Source organism: Balaenoptera musculus, chromosome 14 (genome assembly GCF_009873245.2).
Source record: "Balaenoptera musculus isolate JJ_BM4_2016_0621 chromosome 14, mBalMus1.pri.v3, whole genome shotgun sequence".
NCBI classification, from domain to species: Eukaryota; Metazoa; Chordata; class Mammalia; order Artiodactyla; family Balaenopteridae; genus Balaenoptera; species Balaenoptera musculus.
The window spans coordinates 9,319,994-9,342,638 of record NC_045798.1 but is presented as its reverse complement, the minus strand read 5'-3'; the positions used below and the strand labels follow the sequence as shown (position 1 = coordinate 9,342,638).

At 45.1% G+C, this 22,645-nt stretch overlaps 1 protein-coding gene across 1 annotated transcript in view; it reads right to left on the bottom strand.

Annotated features, from left to right (window-relative positions):
* CCDC63 (coiled-coil domain containing 63) overlaps nucleotides 1-22,645 on the bottom strand; it is a 118,063-nt gene that overhangs the window by 52,215 nt on the left and 43,203 nt on the right. The window lies entirely within an intron of this gene.

Here is a 22,645-nt window from a genome sequence, read left to right as displayed (position 1 = left end):
TCAATCGTGCCCCCATTGTACATCGGGTGTGGGAGGCAGACAGTTTGCTCTTTAGTTCACAGGTCTTCAGGTCCAGAAGGAAGGTACCAAGGAGCTATACCCAAGGCCTTGTATCTGAGGATCCTCATCTGTACCTGGACCTGATTAGATAATAAGATCCTGGGTCTTGATACTGAGCCTGATCCTGTAATGGCATAAAACTTTTGGGAGGTCTTGGAAGGGTGCATCTCACGTGTAGGAGGGATATGAATTGTTGTGTCCAGAGAGCAGACTTGGAAGGTTATATTTTTCAAAAATGGCTGCAACAGTATTTCCCAGCCCATATGCTCTTCTAGAACTTTCCAACTCCTCCATCAAGAGATGGAATCTATATCCCATCCCCTAGAACTTGGGTCGGGCTTTACGACTGCCCTAACCAATGCAGTACAGCAAAAATGACACTGTGTGACTTCTGAGGGTAAGTCACAAAAATACCATACATTTCTGCCTTGATTTCTTAGGATGCTCACGCTTGAAACCCAGCCACCATGCTGTGAGGGAGCCCAAGCAGCCTTTGAAGGGGATCACATGGAAAGGAACCAAAGTCCTCAGTCCAGTGCCCTGGCTGGGATCCTAGAGCCAGCAGTTAGCACCAAGACACCCGTATGAGTGAACCATCTTAGAAGTGGATCTTCCCATCTCCAAGTGAGCTGCCTCAGCTGAAGCCCCAGGGAGCAGAGACAAGCTGATCCCACTGAGTCCTGTCCAAATTGCTGATGTATGAGCAAAATAAATGATTATTGTTTTCTCAAGTCACTAAGTTATGGGGTGGTTTGTTACACAGTAATGAATAAACAGAGCCCTTACCTAGAGGTATTTTAAAATAGTATAGAACGGACCCTAGAGCCAAAGCAATATGAAGAAGATTGATAGAGGAATACTTTAAAAGGTAAAACTTCTGCATGTGAAACAAAGTCATAAACAACATTAAAAGGCAAAGTTAATAGTTAAGGACATTCACTTCTGGGTATATATACAAAATAATTGAAAGTAGGGACTCAGACATATTTGTATACCATGTTCACAGCAGCGTTATTCACAATAGCCAAAAGGTGGAAACAACTCAAGTGTTCATTGATGGATGAATGGATAAACAAAATGTGGTATATGCATACAATGAAATATTATCCAGCCTTAAAAAGGAAGGAAGTTCTGACACATGCTGCAAGACGGAAGAACCTTGACAACATCATGCTAAGTGAAATAATCCAGTCACAAAAGAACAAATATTGTATGATTCCACTTATATGAGGTTCCTAGAATAGTCAAATTCATAGAGACACAAAGAAGAATAGAAGTTACCAGGGGCTGGGGGGGAAGGGAAAATGGGGAGTTAGTGTTTAATGGGCACAGAGTTTCAATTTGGGATGATAAAAAAGTTCTGGAGATGGATGGGGGTGATGGTTGCACAACAACGTGAATGTACTTAATGCCACTGAACTGTACACTTAAAAACGGTTAAAATGAGGACTTCCCTGGAGGTCCAGTGATTAAGACTCCACGCTTCCGCTGCAGGGAGTGCGAGTTCAGTTCCTGGTTGGGAAACTAAGATCCCACATGCTGTATGGTGCAGCCAAAAATTAAAAAAAACAAACAAACAGTTAAAATGGTAAATTTTATGTAATGTGTATTTTACCACAAAAAATGAAATATAACAAAGACAATTAGAAAACTGGAAAAATATTTGCAATATATTTGCAAACATAACTGTAATATATTTCTAGTTTTTTTAGCATGGGAAAATGATAGAAACATGCAATACCAAATAAGAAGGATGAAGAAGAAGAGGAATAAAAAATGGCCAAAAAGCACTTTGGAAATATATTCAGTCTCTCAAGTAAGCAGTTTTAGTGAGTACATGGGATAATATCATATACAGCTGGTGAGTGTGTAAATTAGCATCTTTCTGGAAGGCAATTTTGTTCTACGCATCATATCTTTTTAAAAAGTACCCTACAATTGCACTACCGGGAGTTAATTCTAAAGAAGTAGTCAGATAAGATACAAAGACAGCAATACAAAATGGCTTATATACAGACAAAAATTTGAATCAACACAGAGATCCATGAAGAGGGGCGTTGTAAATAAATGCTGGTACATCCATGGACTACAGTGCAACCTTTAAAAAGGATGACGTTCTGCTATATTTATTGACATGCAGAGGTGTTCATGACATATTTTAAGTGCAAAAAAATGCAGAATAAGAAGCAATATGTTTAGTATGGGGGCGGGGAGCGCATGTGTCAGAATACATTAGAAGTCTAGAAGAAATGTTAATCATGCTCATTTCTGGCTGGGGGAACTCCAGATAATTTTTTTCTTCTTTATACTTGTCTGCGTTTTCTAACTTGTTTTTGGCTATGAGCATATATTACTTGTATCAGAAAATTTTAGAAAGACCTTTTTTTTTCACAACTACAGAAAAGCACAGCTGTGGTCCTGGCTGGAAACCGAAGATTCTGTTATGAATCCCACCGCTGTTCTCATCTGGGGATCTCAAAACACATCATGAAACATCTGCTGAGGTCCTGGTAGACCCTGAACACGTCTCGGTCAAAGTCGCCTTGCCTGGGAGTCTTCTGGAGGAGAGTCGTGGATCCCCATCCTCCCACACAACTTGCTCACCAACACTCCGCAGGTCCTCCATCACCTGGAGCATGTGAGCTAAGTTCCTAAGGACCCAGGTTCTCACTCTCAGCCCCTTCCCTTGCCTCTCCATGGCCTTGGGCTCCCGTTGGAGCACCTGCTTCATGGCTTTCTTCTGCTTCTTCATGCCTCAAGCTGGTGACACATGACAGCCTGAGTAGAGACGGTCACATCATGGCCCCCAGATGCCAACCTTCTCTGGGCAGAGTCTGATTCTCTGCTCTCTGGATACTGGAATGCTGGTGCCCTGGGAAAGCTGGGAGTTCCCATCCTGGACATCAAGGATGTCACCGGAGAAGCTTGGCTCAGGGAGCCAGAAAATGTGGTGCATCCCAGAACAGGTTCTTATTTGCCACATGTGGGTTACGAGCTATGCAACCCAGCTGGTGACCTTTTCCTTCAACTTCTTTACCTGCGAAATGGGTATATTGGACTTCTCTCTAGCTATTCATAGAGGTGAAATAGCAACAATGATAGAAATAATAACAACAAGAATTATTTTAGCTACTACTTTCTGAGAACCTACCATGTACCCAGCCCTGTGTGATACACTTGCGGACATCAATCAGCTAATCTTCACAATGTCACGAGATGGGGACTGAAATTGTACCCACTTGACAAGTGAGGAAACTAAGGCTCTAAGAGGTTAGGTGAGCTGCCCATATCTCGCAGCTAGGAGGCAGTACAGAGTGGGCTGAAGCTTCAGCTGCCTGTCTCCCATGCCCATGCTGGGACCACATTCTGCTCTGCCCTTCCTCTCCCTCCTCACTGCCCATTTCATGCCTCCCTCTGGTTTGTTTCTTCCTTTTGTTCCTCCTTCCTGCACAAACCTTAAAGTGAAGCACTGTGCTGGGCATGCAGAAGGTGCAGAGAGCGGGGGTCTGTTGACGTCTGTGCACCCTCTCAGCTCTGCTCAGTATGATCCTGCCCTCAAGGAGGCCGCAGACTAGAGCTTGGAGATGTTCCATCCATCGTTGTGTATAGTGGCAAAACAATGGGCTATCCATCCACAGGGGACCGAATAAACAACTCATGTGACTCGCACAGTGGAAATCTCTGCAGCCATTACCAAGAACAAAGTAGCCCCTCAGAGGACAATATCTAAGATATACTGTTAAGTGGAGAAAGCAAGAAGAGAAGGCATGTTTTAAGTGAGCCCATTTGATTTTTAAAAAGTGTGTAACATCCTAATTTGATTGATTATTGTTGTGACAGTATTTTTAGTGAGGTAAAATTCACAAAACAAAATAACCATTTTAAAGTGAAAAATTCAGTAGATTTAGCACATTCACAATGTTGTGCAACCATCACCTCTATCTAGCTCCAGAACATTTTCATCACCCCAAAAGGAAAACCCTGTTCCCATTAAACAGTCACTCTCTATTCCCTCCTCCTCCAGCCCCTGGCAACCACTAATCTGCTTTCTGTCTCTTTGGGTTAACATATTCTGGATATTTCATAGAAAAGGAATCATGCAACATGTGGCCTTTTGTGTCTGGCTTCTTTCACTACTCATAATGTTTTCAAGGTTCATTCATGTCGTAGTAGGTATCAAACTTCATTCTTTTTTTATAGCTGAATAATATTCCATTGCCTGGTTAGAGCTGTTTGTCCATTTATCAGGTGATGGACATGTGGGTTGTTTCCCCCTTTCGGCAGCTGTGAGTAGTGCTGCTATGAATGTTCGTGTACAAGATTTTGCTTGAGTACCTGTTTTCAACTCCTTTGGGTATACATCTAGGAGTGGAATTGCTGGGTCCCGTAGAAATTCTATGTTTAACTTTTTGAGCAAATGCCAAACTGTTTTCCACAGCGACTGTACCATTTTACATCCCCACCAGCAGTGTGCAAGAGTTTCAATTTCTCCATATCCTTGCCAACACTTTTATTTTCTATTTTTTCTTTATAGCTATCCTGATGAGTATAAAGCAGTATCATTTCCCTAATGACTAATGACGTTGAATATCTTTTCATGTGCTTGTTGGCCATTTGTATATCTTCTCTGGAGAAATGTCTATTCAAGTCTTTTACCCATTTTTTAATTGGGTTATTTGTCATTTTATTGTTGAGCTGTAAGAGTTCTCCATTTGGGTTTTAAGGATATGCCTGTTTATGTATGTTCCTTCATTCAAACATTCATAATGTTTATCAAGCACCTACTATGGGTCAATCACTCTACAGTGGTAGACAAGGCAGTTAAAGATGCTTGCTTATAAGGAGCCTCTGGTCTAATAGGGAAGACAGAACAAAGGAAGCAAATAAATAAAACAAGATCTATTCAGATTGTGGTAAGTGCTAAGGAAAAAGTAAAGCGGGATGATGTGATAGATTGAGAGAAGAATTTCTTTACTCGGGGTGGCTGGGGGATGCCTCTCTCTCTCAGGAGGGGACATTTGAGCTGAGACAGAGAGAGAACAAAGAGTCAACCATTTGAAGATCTGGGGGAAGGGCTCCAGGCAGTGCGAATAGCTGGTGCAAAGGCCCTGAGGTCAAATGAGTTTGCTATATTTGAAGAACAGCAGGAAGGCCAGTGTGGCTGGAGCATAGTGAGCACAGGGAAGAGAGATGTGTCGATAAAATAAGAAATGTGGATGGGGGCCAGACCACGTCTAAAAGCTGGACACATAAAACAGACTGTGGCAGCTTCTGGGGCAATGCGGACCTTCCCTTTCTACTTTACAGATTTCTCTTGTGTTAGGTTTTTATAAAAAGCAAATATTGCTTTTGTGAGAAAAATTATTATCAAGAGCAATGTATGCCCAATATAGAAAAATCTAATATAGAAACGCATAAAAAAGGAAATTAAAATAAAAACTACCCAGATGGCCAGCCCCTAGAGATAAGCCCTCTGGTAGGGATTTTATTTCTCCTCAGAAAAGGCAACTTCATACCAAAGAGCATGTCTTCCAGTCTCTGTAGGGTTGCCTTGAAACCCTCCAAAAGGCCCTCTTAAGAAACACCCAGATCTCTAAATAGACATTTCACCAAGGAAGACACACAGATGGCCAAGAGACACATGAAAAGAGGCTCAACGTCACTAATTATTGGAGAAATGCAAATCAAAACTGCAATGAGGTATCACCTCACGCCAGTCAGAATGGCCATCATCAAAAAATCTACGAACATCAAATGCTGGAGAGGGTGTGGAGAAAAGGGAACCCTCATGCACTGTTGGTGGGAATGTAAATTGATATAACCACTACGGAAAACAGTATGGAGGTTCCTTAAAAAACTACAAATAGAACTACCATATGACCCAGCAATCCCACTACTGGGCATATACCCTGAGAAAACCATAATTCAAAAAGAGACATGCACCACAATGTTCACTGCAGCACTATTTACAATAGCCAGGACATGGAACCAACCCAGATGTCCATCGACAGATGAATGGATGAAGAAGATGTGGCACATATATACAATGGAATATTACTCAGCCATAAAAAGAAACGAAATTGAGCTATTTGTAGTGAGGTGGATGGACTTAGAGTCTGTTATACAGAGTGAAGTAAGTCAGAAAGAGAAAAACAAATACCGTACGCTAATGCATATATAAGGAATCTAAAAAAAAAAAAAATGGTACTCATGAACCTAGTTGCAGGGCAGGAATAAAGAGGTAGACATAGAGAATGGACTTGACGACATGGGGTAGGAGGGCGAAGCTGGGGCGAAGTGAGAGTAGCATCGACATATATACACTACCGAGTATAAAATAGTTGGTTGGTGGGAAGCAGCAGCACAGCACAGGGAGATTGGCTCAGTGCTTTGCGATGACCTAAGGGGTGGGATAGGGAGGATGGGAGGGAGGCTCAAGAGGGAGGGAATATGGGGACACGTGTATGCATATGGCTGATTTGCTTTGCTGTGCAACAGAAACTAACATGGTATTGTGAAGGAATTATACTCCAATAAAGATCTATTATAACAAATAAATAAATTAAATAAATTTAAAAAAAAAAGAAACACCCAGGTCTCAAAAATAAAAGCTTTCAAAGTGTGTACAACCTTCAGTCCAGCATTTCCACATGTAGAAGTGCATCTTAATGAAATAACTGGATGCTTGGACAATGTAAAAATGTTACAAGAATGGTGACTACATCACCATTTATAATTGACAAAAACAGAAAACAGCTTAAATGCCCATTAAAGGGGGAAATGGTTGAATAAAATATGGGACACATCCATACAGGGGGACATTCTACAGCTGTTAGAATAATGATGTGAATCAATATTTATTGACACAGAATGGCCTTCTGGTTATATTATTAAGCAAATAAGTGGTTATGAAACTATATGTATGGAATGACTCCCATTTGTTAAAAAAAAAAGAATATATATGTGTATTTGTACATGTGTATGTCTAAAAGTAGACCACAAAAATATACACCAACATGTTAAATTGTTATTCCTGGGTAGAGGAATTACAAGTGATATTTTTCTTTTTCAATATCTAATTTTTCCACAATAAGTGAATATTACGTTTTACTTTCAAAACTAAAAACTAAATAACACACCAGCTCGATCCCACCTCAGGGCCTTTGCCCTGGCAGTTCCCTCTGCCTGGAATATTCTTCCCCAGATATCCTCCATTTCTTCAAGTCTTTGCTCAGATGTCATTTTCTCCAGGAGCCTTCCTGACCATTTTATTTTAAGTTGTCCCCATACACCTCTCTCTCTTCCCTCTTAACATGCTGTATTTCCCTCTTTTATTTCATAGGAGAACTTGTCAACTTCTAACCGAATTTGTAATTTGCTTATTTATTATGTTTATCATCTATGATCTCTCACCCCTCATCCTCAACCAAAAGGTCAGCTCCAGGAGGTAAAAAATTTTTGTCTATTTTGTTCCTTGTTGATTCCCAGAGCCTAGAACAGGGCTTGGAGCAGAATCGAGCTCAATAAATACTTGAGGAATGAATGAAATATAAACAAATGGTTTTCCTGCATGAAGACTTTAGTCCTCGCCCTTCTGGTTTTCATAAGTGGTATGGATGAGATGGATCTGGCAGGCTTGGTGAGGGACAGGTGGGAGAAAAGATGTCCTCTCCCTTTCCAGATTTCTGCTCCCGTCACTTGCCAGCGAGCAAACGTAGCTGCGCTGAGCCCTAACATAGCACCGCCCCCTGCTGGGAAGTTTGAAGAACTGCAGTGCTCTGCTGTGGCCCCAGATAACATTTGAAAAATGATTAAACCTGGGAATTCGGAAAGAAACCAGGTGGAAAGGTTATGGGGATGAAGCCCCCGTGTTTTTCTCTGGGCAACCAGATAGGTCTGTGGAGGCTTTTTCAGGCTGGAAGAGGGGCGGAGAAGGAAACGGGGCCCACTCTTTCAGCTGCGGGGTCCTGAGGCGTCCTGATTCAGGCACAGTTCACCTCTCACAGCGGAAGGATTGCGCTCCTGATGAGAAATTTGGCCCAGACTGACATTAATGGATATCAGCCACAATTCAGAGTCGACTCTCCAGGGATCTTTTTGGAACTTCTGGCTTCCCTGGAGTCAGTTCAAGTACAGGGTTTTTCTTAGGTTTTGTGTTTACCCTGTATTCTTTTTATCCAACCCACCTCACAAAAGGAGAATTTCAAATCCAGTTTTTACCCAGACTTTTAAGTGAATGTGCAAGTTCAGTTACAGAAAGAGGAAATGGATTGGTCAAGTTTGCTTACTGACTTAGCATTTTTATGGAGCAGTTACTGCTAGCCAGGCAGGGTTCTAGGTGCTGCGGATACAGCAGAGAAAAAGATAAAAATTTCAGCTGTCATGGAGTTGATATTCTAGGGAGGAGACAGATGCTTCACCCATAAATAAATTTAAATATCTAATTTAAAACTGCGGTAAAGTGCTCTGAAAAGAGAACATGGTGAAGAATAATGGGGTAGACTTCGATTTTGGGAAATCCACAGAAGAACATGATATTTAAATTTGAATTCTGCTGCCAGTAGTCAGGGGTCGTTTAGGGTGGGAGGAAATTTCCAGTCTTTCAACCTTGGCAAATTATCTCCCCAGAGAAGAGTAATTTGCCCATTTTAGTTAACTCTTTGCTCTACAGGATACAGTTTTGCACAATGGTCTAGGATCAGAATTCTGGGTTCAAATCCTGGTTCTGTCCTCTTCTTTAGTTTCTACTTTCTTGGTTCCACAGAGTTATTACAAGGATTTAATGAGATAATAGAAATAAGGCAACTGATACAGTGCCTGGCAAGTGGTCAGTACTCCAAAAATATCAATTGTTATTGTTAAAGGCTCTGAGAAGTTCTGCAACTGAGAAACCTATTTAACTAGACTCACTCTTTTGCTATAGAAACTTTTTGTTGTAGAGTATTTTGTATTCCACTATATATTTGGGGGGAAAATTATTTCAGTTATTTTGGAAGGAGTGGTGAGCAGACATTATTCATCGCCTACCCCAGATACATTTGCCATCTTTTTTCTTGCTAACAGAACACTATGTTCAGGATTTGGCCAAAGAGACTTTGATCTCAAAGAAAGTAGGCCAGGCTTGATGTAGACATGGGCACCTTACTTTGTTCTGGCCCATGAAGTGTACAGAGAGTCTTCTAGGGGGCTTCTGGGAAAGATATTTGCTTCCCTGATAAGAACTAGACAGGCTACTTGGATCTGTGGCTGCCATCTTGGGAACATGAAAGGAAAGTCAATAGAATCATGGGAAGAACATCAGGATCCTGGTCATGTCCAGCTACCAAACAACCCTGCAACTACCGATTCCCAAACTCCTTGTTGAAAGAGAAAAACAGTCCCCCATTGGTTTAAGCTCCGGCTAGTGGTTTTCTGTCACCTGCAGCCCAAAGCATACCTCATGGATCCAGGGGTCCCAGCTCTCTGCTCAGAATGAAGATCAACCTGTTTTTTTCCATTTGTATTAATATTTGCTCTTTCACCCTGAGGACAGTCTCTGGGCATTGTACCAGGCAGAACCATTCCCTTCCCTGGGGCCTGTTCACCTTGTAAAACCATGACTCACTTCAGAGGCTCTTTTTGGCCTCACACCTTCATTCCAGAGTGGATTCCATGATCCATCCCTCTTTATCTTCCTCATCTTTCCTGTCTATTTTTGTCCTTTGTAAAATGCCCTGGGTCCTGGCCAGGATACAGAAATATTAGTACACACTCCCCCTTAATCCCTCAGGCTCCTGTTCCCTTGTCCAAAGTCACCCAGGAGAATAGGGCAAACTTAGCTTTCTCTGTCTGACTTTTCCTGGGGAAATAAAACTGCTCCATTGTGTGTCCCAACCCCCAAATTCTCGCCTGCTCTCCTCACCACACATAACTCAAGGAACTTCTTTCTGTCTCAGAGGATACCTACAAAGGATGAATAGCAAATATGTAGCACATGGCACGCGCACACCACTCCCTCATCCGGCACCCATGGCACACATTGCTAATCAGTCCCAGCACTCTTTCTTACTAAGCCAGGATGGCCATGCTCAGTTGAAGTTGGTAGGGGAGATCCTTAACCTCTCTGACATGGATGGTGGCGAGAGATAAAGAGCGACGTCCACCCTCAACTCAAAGAAGATTCCCCTGATGCCTGTCACCGTGATGCTCTCTTAGTGAGCCAGAGGGGACCCAGCTGGCCTGAAGCCTACAGGTAGGGGTGGGCATGAGGACCACTGACTTCAGTCCCCAAAGAACTGCATAGAAGTTTGCCCAGGCCTTTTACACATGTGTTCTGGACTCACTCCCAAGACCATCCTCAGTCCCTTTTGAATTCATTTCCATGGAACAAGTCTATAGCAATCACCTACTACGTGCCAGGACTGAGGGTCCTGGAAAGATGAATGAATCCTGGTCTCTGTACTGGAAGGTTCTGGAGAGACAGACTGACAAAATGATAAGCAGGTGCAGTGAAAGCTGCAATAGAGCATCGTTCAGCCATTCAACAAATATTGACTGAGTGCCTACTATGTGCCAGGCATGGTGCTGGGTACCAGGGGCAGATGGTGAGCAAGATAGGCACAGTCTCTACACTGTGGAGCTACAGCCCAGGCAGGGAGTCAGATGCTCGTCAAATAATCAGACAAAGAAATGCAAAATGCAACTGTGGTAAGTGAGAGAGAGAGAGGAGCCCAGTGCTAGCAACCTTCATCTGGGGAGTTGGGGAAGAAAGAGCAAGTTAACTAGAACAGTGGTTCTCTAATGGAGACAATTTTGCCCCCCTGCTCCAGGGGACACGTGGCAATGTCTGGCAACTTCTCTGATTGTTATGACTGGGTGGCATCTAGTGGGAAGAGGCCAGGGATGCTACTCAACATCCTCCAATGCACAGGTCAGCCCCCAACAACAAAGAATTATCTGGCCCCAAATGTCAATAGTACTGATGGCATCCCTCTTTATCCCCCACCTCCAACCATGTCAGAGAGGTCGAGGATGTCAGCTCATCGCCCTTGCCAGCTCCAATTGAGCATGGCTGAATGAGGGAGAGTGCTGTGATTGATTAGCAATGTCTGCCATGGGCACCAGATTAGGGAGTGTTGTGTGCATGCCGTGTGCCTTGTATTTGCTATTCCTCCTTTGTAGGTATCCTCAGAGACCTGAGACAGGAAGTTCTAGGGCCTTGCATGGTGACATTGAGAAACTCTGATGTAGATAAAGAGGGGAGGGAAGTAGGGTCTAGATGGATGGAAGAGTCTTTACCCTAAGAGAGTGGGAGCAATTTAAAAGTATGGGTGAAGGGACTTCCCTGGTGATGCTGTGGTTAAGAATCCACCTGTCAATGCAGGAGACAGGGGTTCGATCCCTGGTCCGGGAAGATCCCACTTGCCACAGAGCAGCTAAGCCCATGCGCCACAACTACCGAGCCTGCGCTCTAGAGCCCACGAGCCACAACTACTGAGCCCATGTGCCACAACTACTGAAGCCTGTTCGCCTAGAGGCCGGGCTCGGCAACAAGAGAAGCCACCGCAATGAGAAGCCCGCACACAATGAAGAATAGCCCCCGCTCGCTGCAACTAGAGAAAGCCCGCCGGCAGCAACGAAGACTCAAACACAGCCAAAAATAAATAAATAAATATTTTAAAAAAAAAGTATGGGTGAAGACAACCGACTTTGAAAAGGTTCCTCTGGCTGCCACGTGGCAACAGTCTGTGGAGGGTCAAGGACAGGAAGCAGGGAGGCTGTTGGAGTCATCCAGGTGAGTGGTTACAGGGATTCGATCAGGACAGCTGTGCACTCCCTGCAGTCCTGAGCTGAGGGAGGACAGAAGACTGGACATGAATTCAAGGAAGAAGTTTTGAATTTTGGTTGCCATTTGGGGCTAGACATTCTAATATTGAAGACAGACCGTATTTAGGACTAAATGACCATAGGACTGCCTTTTACCTAAGAATGAGCAGAAAAGCCATGCACAGAAAAGTCACCTTTTCACCCAAGGGTGGGCATAGGTTACCCTGAGAAATAGGATTTATGAAGACATCGGAAGGCAGAAACCAAGTTGCATTTTGTTCAGTGTTATCTCAATCCAGCCTTGCAGCGCCCCATGAGGTTGGTGTTCTTACCCACACAATTTCACAGATGAGAAAAGGGAGGTTCAGCAAGGAAGAGTCACTTGCCCTCCATCATCCAAGCAGCAGGCAGCAGAGGTGACATTCTGTCTCACCTGACTCCAAGTGTCCCTCCTTCCCCAGAGCCAGGCCAGGAGACAGCAGGAGGAAAAGCAGAGGGTGGTCGGTGGACTTCAGCACCCCTAGCCATCCTCAGACTCTTCACTGGCAGGGAACCCATCTCTCCCATCCTAGTAATAATTCTCGAGGTCAGTGGTTCTCAACCTGGGATAATTTCCCCCACCAAGGGGACGGGTGGCCGTGTCTGGAGACATTTTTGGTTGTCACAATCTGGGAGAGGGTTGCTTCTGGCATCTGCTGGGTGAAAACCAGGGACGCTGCTCAATGTCATGCAATGCCCAGGACAGCCCCTGCCCCATAAAAAAGAACGATCTGGCCCCAAATGTCAACAGAGCCAAGGCTGAGAATCCTGGTTCAGAATCAAAGCCCTGTGAACACCCGTGGCTGTGTCAGGAAGGCGTGGGGGCCCCAGCCCTGCCAAGCTGTGTGAGCTGAAGACATGTTGAAAGGTCCTTCACCCAAGAACCCCAGGTAGGATGAATAATGAGCTGGGAGCGCGGCCTTAACACAGCTCCAGAGCGGGGCGCTAGTGACAGTTTTGGCTGTCATGATGCCACGGTTTCAGCAAAGGGGACTCGGACAGGCGGGCAGAGGAGTGTGGAAAAGCTGGTGGGGGAGGTCGGGGCAGCAGCTGTTGCTGGAATCTGGGCCTCACCAAGAGGAACAATGCCCCCGGAATGCCAGGCACGCCACCAAGACAGCTGAGCTTGCAGGGCGAGCGGGCGTGGGCAGCGGGCATCTGAAGGGCACCAGTAAAAATGGAATTGTCTGGGTGCCTCAGTCCCCCCACGCAGGCAAGGCAGATGACTGAGGGCTAAAAATACCAGGAGAGGAAAAGCCACCAGAGGGTTGTCTGGCTGCCTGGGACTGGATCTGACCTCTGGGCTCCCTGGGGGTGGTGAGAGCTGGGACCTGGATCCCTAAGGCCCAAAACTGGAACAGCAGTGTGAGGAAAATTGCAGTGGTGGAGTCACATTCGGGGTTCAAATCTGCCAGGCACTAGCAGTGAGGCCCTGAAGTGTGATTGCTCTTCTCTGAGCCTCCGTTTCCTCATCTGGAAAATGGGTCTAACACTAGTACCTCCTTCACAGTGTTGTGAGCATGAAATAAGATGATGGGTAAAGCTCTTAGGTCAGTGCCTGTCACACAGGGAGCTCTAGATAAGCGGGACAATAATGATTTGATTTCTCTGGGGACCTCAGTTTGGTGAGCTCACGGTACAGTGGCTGGGTGGTGGCCCCAGTGGGCAGGCCTGCTTTCCCCGGGGCCTTATTACCTACGCCCAAGGATCCAGCACAAGGCTTAATGTCCCCTCCAGACCCAGCACATGCCTGCTCACACTCAGACAGCTCATGTGTGTCCTTCCTACACCATGAGGTTGTCACTAAAGGCAGGAACAACTCAAACATGTCCAAGTGTCACAGATCATCTTCCCCCAGGAGCTCTGCCCAAGAGGCCTGGAGGGTAAGGTTGGGGCTGGCGTAGGAAACGAGGCTGGAAAGGTAACCAGTAATAACTCCCCCCACACACACACACATGCATGCGTGCACTCATGGCGCACATACTCTGTGCTGTGCCTGGCACCATGCAACGCCATTCGCACGAATTGCATGAGTGACTAAATGGATGGTACTTGGGACAGTTCCTGGCACAGGGCAAGCACACAATAAATGTTAGTTGCTGTCATTAGCATCACAATGATCTAGTTTTACTTTAAAAACAAGCTTCTAAGGTCAGCACTATTGTTTCCCCCATTTATAAGTAAAGAATCTGAGGTTCAGGGCAGTTAAGTCACTTGTCCAGGGCGCTACAGTCAAGGAAGTGAAGCAGCTGACCTGGAACCCAGCTTTCAATGGACCCTGATGTACCATTCTGGTACATCAGGGTCAAGTGGTAAAATATCTTAACTATTGGGCCAAGGAGGGGAGAGTCCCTCGTCAGGTGGTGGGGAGCCACTGAGAGCTCGGGAACACGTACAGCTCGTCATCAGAGCTGGGCATGGGGGGAAAGCATTGGAGTGGGGGGTACGTGGAAGGCAGGGGTGGAAAGGCAAGCGAAGAGCAGCCTCAAGCAAATCGAGATCTACTACCATAGGCCAGACCTGGGGCAGGACGTAGGGGAAATGGATTTGCAAGACCTGACAGAGGCAGAATAGATAAGAGTTTTTTGCCAGTGGGACAGAATCAAGATGGCTGAGGATTTTGGTCTGGTCGTTTTAATTGACAAAGGGTTTGGTAGAGCGAGAAGAAAGAATGAATTCATGCTTGAACATACTACCTTTTTTACCCCATCTCCCTGGACACGGCCAACGGCCAGCGCTCTAGAATAAGAGCTGACATTTACTGAACACTCACTGTGTGCCCAGAGTGCTCTCGCACTTTGCAAGTATGGGTTAATTCATTCAAACCTCACAAGAATGCTGGGAACACCTGGAAGTAAGGACCTCTATTATACGCATTTCACAGATGAAGAGACTGAGGCACAGTCTGCTGATGCTGCTTGCCCAAGCTGCACTCAGTACACACTGGGTGCCCCATCACTGCGGCTGCCCCATCTCTGCTGGGCACAAAGCTTGTCTACCCAGGTCTGCCTTGTTGGAGAAGCCACCTTCCCCACTTGGTGGCTCTCGCTGACACCTGGGGGCCCTGACACAGCAAGATAGGCGTTATCACTTGGTGACAGAGCCAGTCAGCCAGCTGGCTTCGGGATGGCAGGGCCTGGTATGCCTTTGTTCTGTTGCGAGATGGCTGACTTCACCACCCACCTTAAAGGGGCATCACGCCCAAGGCAAGGTGACCCGCTAAAACAGTTTGCTTCCAGTGATATCACAGTGAGCACATATATGGCACTTTCCTGTGCCAGGTTCTGTCTTAAATATTCACGTGTTACTAGATTAACTCTTTAATTTACTGATATTAATATATGTACTCATTTGATCCACTGAAGAGTTTTATAAAACAACCATACAGAGAAGAGCTTCCTTTTTACCTTAGAAGGGATATAAAGGCTTAGATTTGAATTCCGGGAGCTAAAGAGAAAAAAGTACTTACAAAGGAAACAAATTAAAAAATACCCCCCGCCGGAGCTGGATTAAAACCTTTACATGACTTAAAAACAGCAAGGACGCCAACTCCCACCACCTCATATGAAATGGAAGATAAAAACAGTCTGAAATGGTCAAACCGCCATAAAAACATCTCGCGATGTTCTGATTTTCCCTGCGGTGACTATTTTAATCCTTTTTAAAAATATATCTAATCCTTTCCAAAAAAAAGTTTGTTGGGTTTTCCTTTGTTTTTTTGTCAACACCACTGCTCAGCTGGTGCTCTGAGCAAGTATTAAGTATGCCCGCTGCATGACCTGGCTCTGCCACCAGCCTCTCGCTTGGCCACAGATGGGAAGACATGCATGCCATCCCCATCAGTGAGGCCAGGGTGGAGGACTTCTCAAAAGGTTTCCAAGGCGCATCGTGGAGTAGAAAGGTCCAGGTGGCTGGTGTGTGTGTGTGTGTGTGTGTGTGTGTGTGTGTCAATATCATTAATGTGAAAAAGTATATTAGTATGTGCATGTATGTGCGTGATATTAATGCAAAAAATGTATATTTGTGTGTGCAAATGAGAGCAGTTGAGAGAGTGAGAGAGAGGGAGAAGCTGAGATGCAATCCTGAAATAGATCCTGGAACAGAAACAAGGGCAATGGTGGAAAAACCAGTGAAATCCAGATGAAGTCTGGAGTTGAGTCAATAGTAATGCACCAACGTCAGTTTCTTAGTTTTGACCAATGTCCATGGTAACGTAAGATGTTAACATTAGGGGAAACTGAGTGAGGGGGACATGAGAATTCTGCAACTTTTCTGTAAATCTTAAAATTAAAATTTTATTTTTAAAAAGTCTGGAAGGAATTTCCTGAAGTTCTAGAATGGCAAAACTAATCTCCAGTGCTAGAGGTCAAAAAAACAGTTACTTTTGGGGGGTGTTGACAGGGATACGGCTCCGGGAGCTGGGATGTTTTGGGTCTTGACCTGGGTGGTGGTGACACGGTGTATGCATATGAAAAACTCACCGCACTGGGCACTGAAGAGGCATGCACCTTGTTACAGGTGTATCTCAATGTTTAAAAACCAAAGAATTGAAAATATAGTCTAAAGACTTTACATCAAACCACAAACACTGGTTCCCTCTGGGGAGGATTTGGCTGAAGTGACAGAAAGGAAGATTTTTAGTCAAAATATTTCTGTAGCATTTCAAACTGTTTTATAATAAGAATGTATTCATTCACATTGTACTAATTTAACTTTTTATGGACATGCACACAGAGAAGGGCACAGATCATAAAAGTGCAGCTCGATAAATCTTCCCAAACATAACACATCTGTGTAACCAGCACTCAGATCAAGATACAGAACATTCCCAGTGTCCCAAAAGACCCCGCAATTACTCACTGTTTATCTCAAATTCCAATTTAACTGGGCATTCTATATATATATATACATATATATGTGTATATATATATATATATATATATACATATATATATACATATATATGTATATATATATATATATACATATATATGTATATATATATACATATATATGTATATATATATACATATATATGTATATATATATATACACATATATATGTGTATATATATATACATATATATATATTTTTTTTTGGCTAAACCTAGTAAACCGCCCCTAGAGGCCCCTCACAGTTACGAACTCCCACTGTTCTGACCCCTAACAGCACAGATCCATTTCGCCTGTTCATCCATATATTGTTTTGAAATTTAAAATGTTAATGTTTACCTTAGAAAAATATGAGGAGCAGTGATCATCAGCAAAGTGGGAATCAAAGGCTTAAAGGAATCCAAAGTCTCCTTACCCATCTCCCCTCATTCCAAGTCCCCTTTTGCCCACTGAAAACACAGTCAACCCAGGCAAAGGTGTTGGATCCAAGTTCAGTTGGGGACTTTGACCCTGAGACACTCCATGTCAAGGCTCCAAACGGTCAGTGGAAAAGGACTATTCTTCCTTCAAGGACTTCCCCTCCCCCAGGTTAGACCACGTTTTCCAGGCCTGGGGAAAGGTGTTCCCAGGTCTAACAGCTAAGCACCCCAAAACAATCACAGTGGCTAACATTTATCAAGGGCTCACAATGCTCTATCCTATTTGACCTTCATGACAACCCTATGAGGCGATGCTATTATTTTCCCCATTTTACAGATAAGGAAACAGACTCAGAGAGGAGGAAAAAACCTGCCTGAGATCACACAGCTGGCCTGAATTCAAACCTTGGTTTATCTGATTCCAAAACCCTGAGCAGTTACACTAGGCCATCTCGAGGAGAATCAAAAGCAAATATCCTTCCTGTCCTCAACCTGGCAGATGACCAGTTCCTGGGACCTGGGGTTTGTGGGCTGCAGCCCCCTGTTCTCTGGCTCCTTGCTTCCAGCATTGTCAAGGAAAAGTCTGATGCCATTCATATTTTTTCCACAGGAGCCTGGAAATGTGTCAGATTTTCTCTTAATCCTGGGAGTTTGTGAATTTTGCCAGGATATACCTTGGTGTGTGTTCTTTTCCTCATCCATCCCACATGGAGTTTGGGAGTCCTTTCAATCTACAGATTCCGTTCTCTCCTCAGCTGAAGAAAATTTTCTTGTATTACTTGTTTAGTTTCAGCCTCTGCTCCTGGAATATTTATGGTTTGCCTCTCTTCATTATTTTCCTCCAAGATATTCCCTGCACACCATCTTCCAAACCACTATGTGGATTGCAACAGGGACCCTCCTTGTTGACAATTCATCTAGTTAAGTTCTTAGTTCAGAAATCAGGTCTTAAAGCTCCAGGATGTCATTTTTGGGTTTCACTGGTATTTCTCTATGTTTGTTTGTTTCAGTTTTTGTTTTATGTAGTAAGCCAATACGTGGGTTTTAAAAAATAATCAAATTAACACACTGCTACATTTTCAAAACAGAAGATTATTGTGCCACAGGCAGTTGAACATAAATTCTTACTTTTCTCAAATTGAAGCTTAGTATGTATGACTCTCCCCTTACCCGAACGAAGTTTTACTGACATACATCAGGCCTTAACAACAGGACCCTGCACAAAGCGGGGGCACCAATAAATATTTAAGTAATTCATGTCCTTTGAAACTGGGGTCAAAATCATTCTTGCTTAAAAATAGTGTACATCTATTTACACTACTTATATTTTTTCCCTCTCCTCACGCCTTTTTAAAAAATTGTCAATGGGTAATTTTTTAAATTACCATTCAATAAAATTGACCTTTTTTCGTGTACAGTTCCATGAATTTTAATACACTTAAGTTTTATTGTTGTAATTAATATTACTCCGCTGTTGCTCTGTTTCCTCCTGTGCTCACTAGATGTGGGGGGCAGTGTAAAACTCTCCAGAAATGTCCATGTCCTAATCCTTGGAACCTGTGAATATGTTACCTTACATAGCAAAGGGGACTTTGCAGATGTGATTAAGAATCTGGAGGTGGGGAGATTACTCTGGATTATCCAGGTGGGCCCAATGTAATCATAGGGGTCCTCAGAAGACAGAAAGGAGGCAAGAGGATCAGAGAGGTTGAAGTCAAGAGACTGGAGTGATGCGTCCACGAGCCAAGGAGTGTGGGCAGGCGTTAGAAGCTGGAAAAGGCAAGTATGGATTCTCCACTAGAGCCTCCAGAAGAAATGCAGCCCTGCATTTTCAATTTCTGACCTCCAGAACTGTGAGATTAATAAACTGGTACTCTTTTAATCCACCAAATTTATGGCAATATTTTTATAGCTGCAGTAAGAAATGAATCCACTAGGTTTGTTTTCTGATTGTTCTAGAATTTGCTATTCTGATTGTTCTGCCCAATGTTCTTCTCTCTGGCTTCTGTTCAGGTGGGCAGTTATTTTTCTCTTTGGCTGCATGGAACTTAGGTCTGGTTGCTGGGCACTTCTTAGCTGTAGGAATCCCACCAGCAGTAGAAAGCTCTCAGGCCCTGTGGGACTGTGTTCCTAGGCAAGGTGCCTTAGCCAAGCCAGCCTCGAGGATAGAGAGGCCTCAGACCACCCACGAAGCTCCCTCCCCCAATGCAGGTTGAGGTTGATGCTGAATCGTACCCCTGAATGTCTACACAGACCCAAACCCCAAGTCTTCCCAGATTGCCACTCCCAGGGTCTTGTCCCAGGGCTCTGGGGGACTCCCCAGTGCTGGCCCAGCTCACTGACCAGAGTGGGTATTTGGGTCTCCAACAACAGAGCCTAAGGTCTAACCCAGCCTGTGGGCCCAAGTCCTGGCAGCCATGTGACTCCATGCCCTACTCAGGCCACCATGTTCCCAGAATTTCCCTGACATACGCAATCTCACTTAATCCTCTCAACAGCCTTATGAGGGGTTGTGTACTATTATGGTCTCCATTTTCCAGATGAGGAAACTGAGGCCCTGAGAGACTTATTACCCTGATTGAGACCCCACACCTCTAGCTATGGAGCCAGAACTCTCCCGTCAGCACCTTCTCCCAAAGGCTCAGTTGAATAAATTATGTTCTCAGAGGGCCCAGCTATATGGATGCCCTTCAGGGGCACCACCCACTTCTGGAGGGCCTGAGCCCATCCTCACCCCTGAACCAGGGATTCTCCACCCTCACCATGCATTCTACACATCCGCTGTGGCTGCAACAACCTTTTCGCTTGGCCATTTATAGCTACTGACTGCTCGCACAAGCGTTTTAACGAAAATCCATGGTGTGCCTATTAGCTAGGGAAACAGTTGTTCTGGTGTTGTCAGAGAATCTTGGACAGAAAAGCTCTTTTTGACCTGTCTGTGTGCACGTGCATGTGTGTATAAGTGTGCATAAGTCTGTGTGTAATATGTGCCTCTGTGTATGTGCACGAGTGCATGGGTGTGTTTTGGTCCGCACACAGACATGTGGGCATGTGTGTGTGTGCGTGTGTGGGTGCAGGTGCCCACTCAAGTGTGTGTACCTGTGCCTGTGCCCATACAGGAAAACACATTTTTTGTTATTAAAGATTCTGTTAGAAGGGGCTCCTGGGTAATTCTAACCCATGTTAAAGAGGTAAAAACTCACACCGTTTTTTTTTTTTTTTGGTCATGGCAATAAATGATTCTTGGGTTTGCACCCCCAAAATTGAAAATTTTTTTTCACCTGAGAAAGGAAGTGAGTGATCACTGCCATTTACTGAGGACCTGCCTGGGCCTCATCGCCACTCACCCTCTGGAAAATCTCATAAGGAAGGTTTTCTTTATGTGCTCAGAGAGGTAAAGTCACTTGCCCAAGGTCACACAGAGCCCACCAGTTCAAATGCAATTTTGTCTGACTTCCAAGCCTGAGGGCTCAATCACTCCACTCCATTGCCTCAAACTGCCCAAGGTTGAATGAAAATGTTCTAACAATCCCTACTCAGGCCCTTGGCAAGGAAAGCAAAGTCTGTGTTACTTGTTTATTAACTACTTTGTTCATTCCTGGGGGCCAAGGATCTTCCAGTTTTCTCCAGCTACATCCACAAAGGTTTCAGCACATCAGAGTAACTGAGCACATATTTGTGGATTGATTTGGTTGATAGGATCTCATTCCGGGGTGCTGCTTGCTGGCCTTGCCCCGAATCAGATTGTCCCTGGCATGGGCAGCCCGGGGGCTGGTTAGACAAAGGGTCTCCCTGCTGGGAACTCCCTATTGCTCCCCTTGCTTCTGGAATGAAATCCCAAGGCCATACCACGTGATCTGCCCTGCCCACCTTGCTGGCCTCACTTTGTGCCCTGGCCCACACACAGCTCCAGTCACACGGTCCTTCTGCTTCTCATAGATTCCCAATCCATCCTCCTCTGGGGCTCTTGCCATCCCGTGGCCAGAAGCACTCTCCCCCAGTCTCTGCTCGGTACTACCGCCCAGCACTGCCCACCTCTCTATTTCATCTCTCTGTAATATGTGTCACTACCTGAAATTCTCTGGGTTGCGCATTTGTTTATTTTTATCCATCTACCCGTTGCACACAGTGTCATGAGGGCGTGGAGTTTGTCACTCGGCGGCAGTCTCCCACACTAGCCCCGCGCATGGCGCAAAGCAGGCTCCACAGAGGGGGTGACCGCTGGCCCAGCCATCGGCCCTGGGGCCACACCACCAGGGACAGGACGGCTGAGAGAATGTTCTGCTTCTTAGAGGCATGGACTCTGGAGCCCGTCACCCACGGCCACTAAACAAGGCCATTACTTGATTCCAAGCCCTGACTTCTCACTCCTTGGATCCCAAGGCTGCCTGTGAGGCCACAGGAGGAAAACCATCCTGAGGGAGATTAACAACCACAGCGCCTGGCATTCTGAGAGCAAACGGCCTTTCCCAAGGCCCTTTAAGAGCTTGGACTCTGGAGGCAAATGAGCCTCAGATCCACTCCCAACTTCACTGCCTGATTCCAGGCAGCTCATTTTGCCTCTCAGCCTCAGTTTCCTCATCTGTAAAACGGGGACACTGAAAATAAGGTGGTCTCTACCACACAGGGTGATTAGAAATTTAAATTGGAACACGAGACGTGTACCCAGGCACTCCATGAGAGCTGTTATTTCTTCCTTCCTTCCTCCCTCCCTCTATTTTTGGCTGTGTTGGGTCTTCGTTGCTGCGCGCGGGCTTTCTCTAATTGCGGCGAGCGGGGGCTACTCTTCGTTGTGGTGCACGGGCTTCTCATTGTGGTGGCTTCTCTTGTTGTGGAGCACAGGCTCTAGGCACACGGGCTTCAGTAGTTGTGGCACGCAGGCTCAGTAGTTGTGGCTCGCAGGCTCTAGAGCACAGGCTCAGTAGTTGTGGCGCATGGGCTTAGCTGCTCTGCGGCATGTGGGATCTTCCTGGACCAGGGCTCGAACCCGTGTCCCCACATTGGCAGGCGGATTCTTAACCACTGCGCCACCAGGGAAGCCCGAGAGCTGTTATTTCTTCAGTCAATTAACACATACTCGTTGAGCAGCTGCTGTGTGCCTGCCAGTCTCGAGCTTGGAGCCAGGGAGAGAGTGGTGAGGGAAAAAAAGAGGACCCACCCTCCTGAGCTGTCCACTGACACTGAACAAAATAAGTGAATTGCATGGTATGTTAGAAAGTGGTAAATGCTGGGGAGAAAAACAAAGCAGAGAAAGGTCTCTGCAGGGCAGGGCTAAACGGCTATTTTAAGTAGGGTGGTAGGGAGGTCTCACTGAGAAGGTGACGTTTGAGCAAAGACCTGAAGGAGGTGAGGAAGGGAGCCTTGCAGATGTCTGACAGAAAAGCATTCCAGGCAGAGGAGACTGCAGGTACAAAGACCCTGAGGTGAGA